General features: G+C 35.0%; 1 long non-coding RNA gene across 1 annotated transcript; it reads left to right on the top strand.

Moving 5' to 3' along the window:
- The first annotated feature begins 6,688 nt into the window (after positions 1-6,688).
- On the top strand, positions 6,689-7,581 carry LOC145133244 (uncharacterized). Its single transcript, XR_013718499.1, has 2 exons — positions 6,689-6,903; positions 7,168-7,581. It is a non-coding gene; the product is annotated as an uncharacterized LOC145133244 (long non-coding RNA).
- The last annotated feature ends 5,434 nt before the right edge of the window (positions 7,582-13,015 follow it).

Consider the following 13,015-nt stretch of genomic DNA (forward strand, 5'->3'; position numbering starts at 1 on the left):
CTCAAATTTCATGAACGCATACCATAGATTCATCATAAATCAAATTCTAATGCAAGAACTTGATTGAAGATAATTGTATCCTCGATTCAAACGTCCAAAAACTATTACACTAATATGGACGGATTTATGTTTTAAAACATTGCACTGCAAGCCTCTATCTTGATTACAATCTGTAATCTCTTTCTTTTTGTAAGTAATCTATTGATGTTTATTGATAGTAATTCAATTCGTTTTCTATAAGTATACACAATTTCTAACAAGGTGTCCTCACGATACCAAGGTTGGTCGAAGAGTGCTAAAAAGCATCTCGTCCCCAACTTCACCTCCTCTGATGATCGGTCGCAACCTCATAAATTTTATGAACACAAGAATAACAACAAAAAAGTAACAAATCCAAATCAACAACATCAAAACTTTAACGAAACAAAAAAGATATAATCCTTATGAGATTCGAAGTTATTCATGAGTAATTATGAGTTTTGACCATGTTCTTGTTTATCACAATTTTTTATTGGATGTATCATTGTATTGTTTCCTGAAAGAGGCCATACATGTTTTTAAAACCCATATAAGTAAAAAGTACATTTTTAAAGTTTTGGAACATGTTCTTTGTTCGTTAAGAGTTTTGAACTAGAAAATAAGTTTTTTTTTGCTTGTGTTAAGGAACCAGATAGATTGGTCCCAAAATTTGGTCATATATGTTTTTGAAGTTGAAGTAGCCTGCCTTTAGCGGTATCATCTATGGGCAAGATTTAGGTACCAACTATTTGATCAACCTCACAATATGAATGTTGTGACTCACAAGTCGGGAAACCCTAATGAACCTATAAGAATCCTCCAACAAAAATTAGAAACACTTAAATAATTGAACATTGAACTAAAACTACTAACAAGAGGCTAAACAACAACAAAAAAAAAACAGATTAAGGGAATAGTTTGCAAAAGATTTTGATGCCAAGAACACATAAAATGAATTTTAAACCAAAATTTCATACGATCCATAATTTTAAAAAATATAGATTTTTTTTTGAGCGGCAAATGCATTAAAGAACTAATAAAAAGCTAGCAAAATAACATGAAAATAACTATGAACATGAAATTAGCACCTGACAGCTCAAATTTTCCAAATAACTAAAAGAAAATCAATCCACTAAAGTTTAACAAGATTTTCTATTGTAATTGTAACTACTTTAATATATAACGGTCAAAATGATAAACAAAAAAAAGTTGTCAAACTTTGATGTCTTTAATGTATTTATCTAGAAATATTAAAGTTTATTATTATATTCCTGTTACCCGTTATTATTCTACTAGCTTTTTATCTTCTAATTCCTATTCTTGGGTATTTTCGCGCCTAATTTGGGAACCAAAAAGGATTCAAATTCACTGAATCAAAGTTCTTATTTGGGTTCGTAATGGATTCAAACCGATAACCCAAATTTTGTATGTTGCTTGATTTTGGATTTATTTAGGAAAATCTAAAGTCCATTATCCAATCCAAACAAATCAAAGCTCTAGCAAATATATAGCAAAATGCATTTGGTAGTTCTAATTTTACTACCAATAACAAAACCAAAATACTAACACTAAGATTTAGTTGAAGGTAACGTTTACAAATTGCAATACATTTTGCAAATTTAAGGCAAATGCTGCCAAATCACTATCAGAAAAGTTCAGGTTCTTAATCACAGATGATTAGTCTGCGACTCCTAATATGTTTGTTTTTTTTTTCTTTTTTTGTGAGATAAGAAAATATATATATATATCAACTAATAAAATAATTGTTAAACATTTATTTATATAATTATAACAATAACCATATTTAAATTGATCATCATGCTACTCTCAAACCATTTAAAAGATTTTGCACTCAAAAGAATCCAAATAAAAAGTTTAACAACATAAATAGTAACAAAGCTTACTTAAAAGCCAAATATCAAAATCCCAGATTTAAGAGATGGGCTATCGTGCAAAATGGATGTGAAAATGAGAGAAATAAAGTAACGAGGCTCAGATATGTTCATAATCAGAGCAAAGAGGAACAAACCGCCATGGCTGCAAACATCTCGGCTGCTTCAATGGTGGAAATTCCATCACAAGCCTCCAGAAATTACCCCGCCAAGATACGGTAAGTCTCAAACTTCGTCCGATTTACTCAGACAACGAAAATTTCTTCATCATCGCCTCTGATTTAGGGTTTCGATGTTTAGGGTTAAATGTAGTTTCTTGTTTTTGATTGTTCGAAGAACATGATCAAAAGGACACTGATATATTATATCATTATAAGAAAAGAAAAAAGAAACACGAAGAAACAGACATTGGTCCAAACCACAGAGAGTGTAGATCAAGCGTATGATATCTGTAATCCACTCTGTATGTATATAGGGAAAATGCTTTGAGGATAAAAAGGGCTGTTGATAATAGGGGGAAATCGAAGATCATGGGCTACAGAAGAGGGTAACCACCCTTAGAAACATCCCTTCTTTCTGATGCCTTGTTTCTTTGTTGTCTGAGTTGTTAGTTTCGCCCCAAACCCTAGCTTTTGGCGGAGCTCTGCTTTTATAGCAAGGTCATTTCCATTTGTCATTTAAATTTAGGTACAGGATACTAATTGTCAACAAGGGATTAGAGCAAACGGCTTTTATGATGAATTTATCAAATTTATCAATGTGTTATTATGTAAAAACAAAACATGGAAAAAAAAAAACTATTGTAAGACTAGGGGAAGGTTTTATGAAACTCACCACATATGTGGGAGTTCTATTATTTGTAATATATAGAAAAGGACTTACAAGATTGAAAGGGATAAACAAAATAACAATAATTCTATCTAATAGGGAATAGAAAAACATATATTTAGGAAATATTGTGAAATATGTCCTTGATAACTACAAATCAAAAGTCCATAAGTATGGACTATAGTAGATTTCAGAGAAGTCTACATAATAGTTTGGATAAGTTAGAAAGGTCATGACCATCTCAAATATCACATGTTTTTTATGTTTGAAAGAATAATAAAAACTGCAAACTCTATGCTGTTAAATATATTTAAGAAAAAAGGTAGAAAAGTTCCAATTGAGCTTCAATGACAAAATTTTCAAAAAGATCAAATTTTGAGAATCGAGATGTGAGTTTGAAAAAAAAAAAAAAAAAAAAAAAAAAACTTATTTTAATGCTTACATATTGGTGATCAAGTGAGTTTGGAGAAGTAAAAAAAGACACAAAAACTTGGTGGTGTTTCGATTATCTTTTAAGCGGCCAAAAGTCTTTTTAGGAAAAGGTAAAAGGTAATAGATGTTTGGTAAAAGCATTTTAAAAGCTACTTTTGGATTTTGGATATAAGGAAAACTGACTTTTTGGAAAAATCAGGAAACCCTGACTTTTTGCAACTTTTCCAAAAATGACTTTTGACATCTCAAAAGATAAGCCAAACACCCCTTATTTTATGAGTTACATATTGGTGATCAAGTGACCTTGGGGAAGAAAAACAAGGCACAAAAACTTATTACCTTGGGGAAGAAAAACAAGGCACAAACACTTATTTTATGACTTAAATAAGGGTGATCAAGTGAGTTTGGAGAAGAAAAAAAAAGGCACAAAAACTTAGTTTATGACTTGCATATTGGCGATCAAGTGATTTTAGGAAGAACAAAAAGACACAAAAACTTATTTTATGACTTCCATAGTGGTGATCGCTAAATATCTAGTTCAAAATTCACAACACGTAGTTTCGAACTTGATGTCCATATATATTGCTTTTCTTAATAAACACGGGTTATTCATTTATACTTATTAACCAAAAGTGGTCAAATTTGTGATCCCTTTTTAATAGGGCACCAAACATACACATTTAAGAAAAGTAGTAACTTCTACAATTTTAATACAATCATCAAATAACAACTTTACACTAACATAGGTTTATTATCAATGTGAATAATAAACAACAAATATATGCCCCAAGAGCTTAATACAATGATTAACACCATATTTATCAAAAATTACATAGGGCATTACATCGTCGAATCAACATTTGTACAAGATCTAAGTTTATACCAAAAGCTGCAAATTTCCATAGCTTGGATCATGAATGTAAATGCAACTCGAAAGTATTGTGTGCATCTTTATGTTGAGTACATATTACCAACAAAAAGGATCATCGATCATTGCAACCATAGGGAACGATGAACGGTGGTCGTTGATACAAATAAGCTTCATGTTGCTATTTGATAGTATTTTACTCTTTTGTTTTTTTTTCTAATTTCATACTTTGTGCAACACATTTTCGGTTCCTCTTTTTGGGTATTTTTGCAAGACATTTTAAGAATAAAACAAAGACCACTTAAGTTTACTACATCGAAATTTCAAATCAAATAATATTCTGGAAAGAGAAGATACTGATCATGCTTTGATCAACTGTTCGATGGCAGCAAAGGTGTGGGAAGAGATGTTCAGGTGGTATGGCATTCCTCAACCCCAATTTCGGAATATAAGTGACATGGTGAAGTTTTGCTCTACATGGGGAAGATGCTTAAAGAAGAGGAGGAATCTAATTAGCATTTGCTATGGTACTGCATGGCTAATCTGGAAAGCAACGTGCGACTTTGTTTTTAATAAGATTCGGATATCTCCTAACCAACTGGCGGGGAACATTCAGTCCATGGAGTTTACATGGATTAAACATAGGAGAGCTAACTGTTCTTATAAATGGATTGACTGGTGTATTATTCCTTCCTCCTGTATGTAAATATCTCTTGTCTGCATTTTGTACTTTTGGCATATAGTTTATTGATATTTGGCCTTCTTTTCTAGTATATTATTTGCCGGTTCAAAAAATAATAATAATAATAATAATAATAATAATAATATTCTGTGTATACCCTCTTTAAAACTAGTGACCCCAAATTTTATGGCCGATTAATTTGGCAAAATGCAATAGACTACAACGTGTGATTTAAAGAAACTAACAATCCAAAAACAGCTAAATAACTTATTCAACTTATTACTCCAAGTAGTTTATGAGCCAATACGGTAACAATCAATTTAAATTTATACAAACAATTCCAAACACTCGTTAATCCATACACTATTCTGTGATTGGAAATTGAAATCGGCTTAAATTGAATAACCTAAATTTTGGTGTGTCCAAAAAACACCATTCAAGTTCGGCTTATATGGGTAACTATGTTTCAAAATCGTTCAAAAAATATCATTCAAGTTTGGTGTGTCCAAAAAACACCATTCAAGTAAAGCATTTGTACAAAAAACACCATCGAAGTACATTCTTTGTTCAAATTTGACCTTGTGGTAACCGGCAATTACCGTTAAAAAATAAGTTAAGGGAAAAAAACAATAGGAAATGACTCAAAGGGGTAATTATGTTTCAAAATCGTTCAAAAAACACCATCCAAGTTTGGTATGTTCAAAAAACACCATCCAAGTAAACTTTTTGTACACAAAACACCAACAAAGTATATGTTTTGTTCAAATATTACCCACCGGTAACTGGCTCTTACAGGTCAAATGATGACTTGACTTAACTATTATAACATGACATAATAATTATTGACAAAACAATAAATGATATATTCCTCCTTTAAAAGTCGATTTAGGGTTTTTTCATTAACAAACGACTTCATCTTCTCCTATGATTGCTCTTATTCTTCTAAAGTGATGATCTCGAACTCAGGTCCAGAAGATTGACGATAGAAGTGTAGAGCTTCTCGTTTCCTTCCTGTGGATATAAAGAATGACGAAATTGGACTTAGAATGAAGAAGTTATGGCCTTCAGAAGATTGGCAGTTCTTGACCCTAGCCGAGTACGTTGGCGTACGCTAAGAATATGTCGGGCGTACTAGCTTGAAATCCGGATCGCAGAGGCTTCAACATATGTTGGGCGTATGCATGGACTTGTTAAACTTAGGCCTCGGGCCCACCTGATTGTAGCAGGTCATTTTTTGGGCTTAAGGCCATGTTGGGGGTTCTTGGGCCATATTGGGCCTTAGAGGCCTTGTAGTTGGGCTTAGATGCCTTTTTGTGCTTTTTATGGATTTGGGCATTAGGCGGAGGGAGGCCCATTGAGGCAGGGGTAAAGGAGCCCTTTTTTCCTTAAGTCAAGTATTAGGGTTTTGGACTTGAGTTTTAAATCATCACTTTAGAAGAAGAAGAGCAATCATAGGAGAAGATGAAGTCATTCGTTCATTAAGAAACCCTAAATCGATTTTTAAAGGAGGAATATATCATTTATTGTTTTGTCAATAATTATTACGTCATGTCATAATAGTTAAGCAATGATTCATTTAACCTGTAAGAGCCAGTTACTGGTGGGTAATATTCGAACAAAACATATAGTTTGTGTGGTGTTTTTTGTACAAAAAGTTTACTTGGATGATGTTTTTTAAACATGCCAAACTTGGATTGTGTTTCTTGAACGATTTTGAAACATAGTTACCCCTTTGAGTCATTTCCTCTTGTTTTTTTCCTTTACTTATTTTTTACCGGTAATTGCCGGTTACACAAGGTCAAATTTGAACAAAGAATGTTCTTCGTTGGTGTTTTTCGTACAAATGCTTTACTTGGATGGTGTTTTTTATACACACCAAACTTTAATGGTATTTTTTGAACAATTTTGGAACATAGTCGCCCATATAAGTCATTTTCCCTATACTAATTTGGAAACATTGAAGGATTTTTCTTTTAAAGTCGAATTTCAAAACCCCAAATTTAAGTGATGAATAAATCGTGAAAAACGGAAAGGAGAAAATTGAGAGGGAGAAAGCATAGAGGCTCAGATCTGTTAATAATCAGAGCAAAGAGGAACAAACCGCCATGGCTGCAAAAATCAGAGCTGCTTCAATGGTGGAAAATCCATCACCAAGCCTCCCGAAATTACCCCGCCAAGATACGGTAAGTCTCAAACGTTGCCCGATTTACTCAGACAACAACAAATTCTTCGTCATCGCCTGTTCTTTCACCTCAAAATTTTCATATTACCTTTCTATAAAAACTCGAGAACAAAGCGTAATGGTTAATGACTTAATGTAATACATGAAGTATGATTTTGATTGTTCCGATGATCGGACCCGGATCCAGATCCAAATTAAAAAACCGGTTTTGCTGTACACCTCTATGAAGAATATGATCAAAAGAGGACATGATATTACGATATAGTTTCAGGGGAAAAAGAAACATCGATATAACTCAAAGACTTCAGATCAAGTATCATTCGTAGAAAAGGGCTGTTGATAATAAGGGGCAAATCGAAGATCATGGGCTACAGAGGGGGTCAACCACCCTTAGAAACATCCCTTCCCTCTGATGCCTCGTTTCTTTGTTGTCTGAGCTGTTTCTTTTTGCCCCAAACCCTAATTTTGTGCAGTTCTTCTTTTATAGCAGGTGGCTTCCAGTTCTACTGTCCCCCCGTTGATGAGGTTGTTGTGGTCATTGTAGGAATTATCGATTTTTTTTATTTATTTAAGAGGCATTTGTGTTTATTTTTAATCTAGCTTGCAAAAACTGGAAATTTATGTTAGCACATGAAGAAATATAAATTGTTTGAATGGTAAAGAATATAATTTTAAGATACATGTATTTATCTATATTACGATATTTGCCATGAAGAATAATTTTAACATCATAATATTAAAAACGTTAATATCAAGTTTTATAATTGTAATTTATTTAGTATTGTATAAAGCATAAAATGTTAATTTTAAAAGATAAAATCTAGAAATATCTACGTTAAAAGTTATTTCTTTTACCATCTAAGATAGTTTGATTCTTGTGAGCATTTATAATAGTAAATTTTGGAAATTGAATCCAAACCGAAAAAATCAAAGTTCGAAAATCAAGATAAAGTGGGACGATTCTAGATGGTTGTGTTTCGGGTTAATATCATAAAAGCCCCCAAATTTTCAAGAAATGTTTGGTTATGTCTTAAGTCAATTTTTGTGTCCACAGAAACCGCACATTTGGGTAAAAATTGTCATAATTGTCATCTTTTCTGATTTTACCCTTCTATGGCATTAGGGATGTTTGGTTCTAGGATTAAGGTGTGTTTGGTTTGCTCAACCCACCGCACCCTCACCCTTTTCTTCTTCGGTAAATTACACAAGAGAAATGCATCCTTTTCCCCATTTTCTTCATCGTCAATCTCTCTCTCTCTCTCTCTCTCTCTCTCTCTCTCCTATTCCGACGGTCAGCCACCAGTCGCCACTGTTACTATCAATCTCCCTGCCGCCAATATCTGTTCAACCTCCAGAAACGTTCTTTGGTCATTCAATAACCACAAGAAACATCGTCGCCATTGTCGGCCACTTCAACCCTAGATCCATCGTCTGTTTTAGAATTTACAGGTTTTCAAAACAATTTCGTTTTCATCTTAGTTCATATGAAGGAGCGCTTTGATTTTCCTGGTCTACAGTCTTGAATATCTGATGGGACCAGAGGTGGTGGTGAGACTTGGTGAGAATGAGAAGGATACGAGCATACAATAGGGGGAAGAAACGTTAACAGCAGTGAGTTCTATCACACACTTACAAAGCCATCAATGAATCTGGTTTTGAGTTTCAACGGTGGATTTTGATTTCACAATACTGACCGACGATTCTTGTGTTCATACTCAGATTGATTGCAGATTATGGCATAAATTCTATTTCAGATGATCACATCAAGTCGATTTCAGATGCAGATTATCTTTGTCAGGTTTTACATCTTTTTTTGTCAGATTTGTTGTTTTTTTTTTACTTTAAAAAATGGCTTCATAGAAATCATTTATTTATCTCTGTTATTTGTTTTTAGTAACCCAAAGAAAACTTTGTTTCTCCACAACTATAAGATAAATGACAACAGAGGTTAAATTGTGAGTTTTATGTTGTAACGTATGGTTCCTGATATGCATTTAACTTAATTATTTATTCATTTTGGAAGGGCTACTCGACGAGTTGGTGGCCCTGACTCGTCGAGTAGAAGGCAGAGTATGCGCGGGTTTTAAGTGAACTACTCGACGAGTCGAAGTCATGACTCGACGAGTAGGACAGTCTGGATGAAACCCTAATCTTTAGGGCTTGCACCCTATTTAAGCATCATATATGGCCTCCACCCCAACCTCTATCACCTCCAAACCCTAATCTTGAAACCCTAATAAACCTTGAGTGATCTTGAGCTATTTCTTGCCATTTTTGTGATTTAAAGCTAGAAGAATGAAGCAAGGACTTGGAGTTGCAGGAGGAAGGCTGAAGATCCAGAGCTAAGGACTCATTTCTGCCTTGATAGAGGTATAAAGCTTATACATTGGCTTCTATTCACCTAGATCTTCATTTGAGCTTGCATATTGTCACTTTTGGGCCATTTCCAAGGTCATTTCCGAGATTTGAACTCTTGGGGATGTAAGGACTTCAGATCTGGGCACTCTTGAGCTTTAAAAGCTCAAAGTTGCCACCTTTATTCAGCCATGGCCCTATTCCATGACTTAGACCTCCATTTTAGCTTGTGGTGGGTGTTTTAGCTTCATAACACCATGCATGCACGTAAAGTTAGCAACTTTACGTGTAATGCTAGTCTAAGGAGTCCAGATCTATGAGTTGGAAGCATTGGAATTGATTAGAATCGATTGTATGGTTTTGGCTTTGGGGGACTCGATGAGTTATTCTTGCGACTCGGCGAGTTGGGTCGTGGACCCCTAACCCTTTTTCTGGTTTTGAGTGAAACTGTTGAGTTTAGGAGATGACTCAGTGAGTTAGGCAAGATTAGGACTCGGAAACTGAAGAACTCGACGAGTCCAAGGAGGGACTCGACTAGTTAAATCGTTGTGTCCCGATTTTATGACAGGAAGAACTCGACGAGTCTGGGAAGGGACTCGACGAGTTGACTGGTTGACCACGAGTCTGAGTAGTACATGAACTCGCCGAGTTGGGAGATAACTCGTCGAGTTGCGGTTGACTGGGAGTTGACCTTGACTTTGACTTTGACTTTGACTAGGATGTTGAATCTGACCAAGGGTAAAATGGACATTTTACCATGAGAAAGATTATCAGATTTTTGACTAAGTATTATTGTGATATTGATAGCCGGGGAGTCGTTGGAGCAGCTATCAGATATTCCTCACCGCGAGTTTTTGCAGACAGCTTTGCAAGGTGAGTTTCCTTCAGTAGGAACGAGTCTACGGCACCAAGGCCGGCCCGTATATGTGATATGATAGTAGCTGAGTGTGGGCGGGTCCCGAATCTTATAGCAGTCGAGTGTGGGCGGGGCCCGAATCTCGTAGTATTATTTGAGTATAGTTATGTAACTGTTTGCTAGGAGTAGATATACTTGTTGTCTGTGTGATACTTGTATGTATGTTATAGAGTGGAGTGTGGGCGGTGCCCGAATCTATTAGACAACAGAGTGTGGGTGGGGCCCGAATCTCCTAGACTGCGAAGTGTGGGCGGGGCCCGAATCTCCTAGACATCGGAGTGTGGGCGGGGCCCGAATCTCCTAGACAGTAGAGTGTGGGTGGGGCCCGAATCTCCATGAGAGTGGGCGGGACCCGTATCTCTTACTTGTATGTTATATGTATGGTATATGGTAGCTGGGGAGACTCACTAAGCTTCGTGCTTACAGTTTTCGGTTTTGGTTTCAGGTACTTCCACTAGCAAGGAGAAAGGGCTCGAGATGATCGGATGACACACACCACAATTTTAGTCTGGGATGTTTAGACTCTGATATTTTTCTCATATGATTTTTATACAATATTTGGCATGATGTTTTGAGAGATATGATTTGTGATTTATTATGATATTGATGGATTATGGTTTTTCGTAAATGATTTTAAAAAGAAATTTATTGTCTGTATTTGTGGGATGTTTCATATGTGATTAAATCTATTTACTTGTTTGGTTTTGTTGTTGACTCATCAGTGATTATAAGAAAGTGGAGAACTAATCAGTGGATGAAAAACGAAAGTAGAAGGTCATCATAGTAACACCAGAGGTGGTGGTCATTTTTCCGGCGAGGTGAAAAGGTGTGGGTGAGATCTCTTGTTGTTTGATTTCTATTTTTTCAATTCATTAATGTGTTTGGGTTTGGTGGGGGTTTGATGGAGAAGACGTTCTTTTGATTTTGGCTTGGTATTTGTTGGTGGTTCGCCTGAGAAGACGGAATTATGAGTGGTTCGCTAGAGAAGACGAAGTTGTGGGTTGTTTATGGGAGAAGAAGAGGGTGAGGGTGGAGTGGTGGGTGGTAGGACCCACCAAATTTTAATATTTAATAAATACCCTTATCTAGAACCAAACATCCCCTTACGTCATAAAAGGGCAAAATTGGAAAAGATGATAATTATGATAATTTTTGCCCAAATGTGCGGTTTCTATGGACACAAAAATGGACTTAGGACATAACCGAATATTTCTTGAAAATTTGGGGGATTTTATAACATTAACCCTTGTGTTTCTAATAGAAAGGTACACATATATGTAGGGATGTGCATAAAACCGTATAAATCGTCCTCACCGCGTAATGCGGTTTTGCATTTCCACGGTACGCTTTCGGTTTGTAGTTTTTGTAAAATGCAGTTGTGGTGCGGTTTGCACTTTCCTCGCCACCCAAAAAAAATGAGACCTCAATGATTCTAACATTTTACAAACTGTTTTAAGAACTTTGAATAAAAACATGTAGTATATACATAGGCTGCCAATAACAAACCTAATCAAAGTCAAATGACCTCCAACATAAATTAATTTAACTTTTCAATTAGCGATATGCTTTTTAAATCTCTAAACGACCACACTCTAACTTTCAAGTCTTCCCATGTTCGCATCTACTACCGGAAAACCCGACACGGAAAATGGAGAGTAGCCCAACAACCATAACTTTGACTTTATGCTCATAAATTATGACCAAAAACAAATTAGATTTCAGCAAGTTGATATTTAACCCATAAACTAAATAAAAGCAATGAAGAACATTAGTCAACTATGTAATATTTGTTTCTTCCCACTCATCGAAAAACAACAAACAAGTGAGCGTAACATTCTCCGTCCCAACAAAATCACCATGAAACAACCCTAACCAAAAAATCCTCAGAAGACCATGTGCATACCCTCCATCATAATAATAAACATAAAAGACAAAAAAAATGGTTTCCTTATCGCATACCTCTCTATAACATGAGTTCTAAAATGGTACTCCCCTTAACTATAACATACAAAACATTAATTGGCTTAAACATATCAAATAAACAATTAAAAAAATAACAAACGAACATATTGTAAATAAAGTTTGGGTTTTCACCGTAACATTAAATCGATCAAATAAACTAATTGTAAACAAATGAAAAATAACTATATAGGTTGGAAAGAATACAACTTTCTACATTTTATTGTTTTTTCTTGTGAAGTTCACCATGGCATTTAGGATTTTGTATGTTGAATTTGTTTGGTCACTTAGATAGATGATATTGTTAGTGTATCTCATATCAATGCGACACAGTTTTATAAGTGACTATATATGTTGGAGGCCCCTTCTCTCTATAAGGGCTCTTTCGGATAGACAATTTTAGGCTCCACATATATTTATATGGTATTAGAGTCGGTGCCCCGCACCCCCGTGACTCAACACATCTCTGCCTATCCTCATCGAGCCTCCGACTTTGAGAGGGAGTGTTAGTGTATCTCATATCGGTGCGAGAAGGTCTTATAAGTGGTTATATATGTTAAAGTCCTCATTCTCTTCACAATGACTCTTTTGGAGAGACAATCTTGGTCTTCACATATACTTACAGGTACTTGATTCAATATTAAAAGGAAATATAAAATATCCGATCAATGACATGTTACATAAGAAACATTGAATATTTGTTGATACTAAAAAACTAAAACATAGCATACATACCTATGATCGGCAATTTATCAATACCACATGAATATTGGCTACTCAATCATAGAAGCTATATGTAACGTCCTAGTGAAATAATATTGTGACCTTCCGCAAAATATGCCAAATATAACAATAATATTATACTATTAAAAACATCATTCTA

Source organism: Lactuca virosa, chromosome 8, assembly GCF_052849685.1.
Source record: "Lactuca virosa cultivar CGN04683 chromosome 8, Lactuca_virosa_CGN04683_v6, whole genome shotgun sequence".
Lineage (NCBI taxonomy): Eukaryota > Viridiplantae > Streptophyta > Magnoliopsida > Asterales > Asteraceae > Lactuca > Lactuca virosa.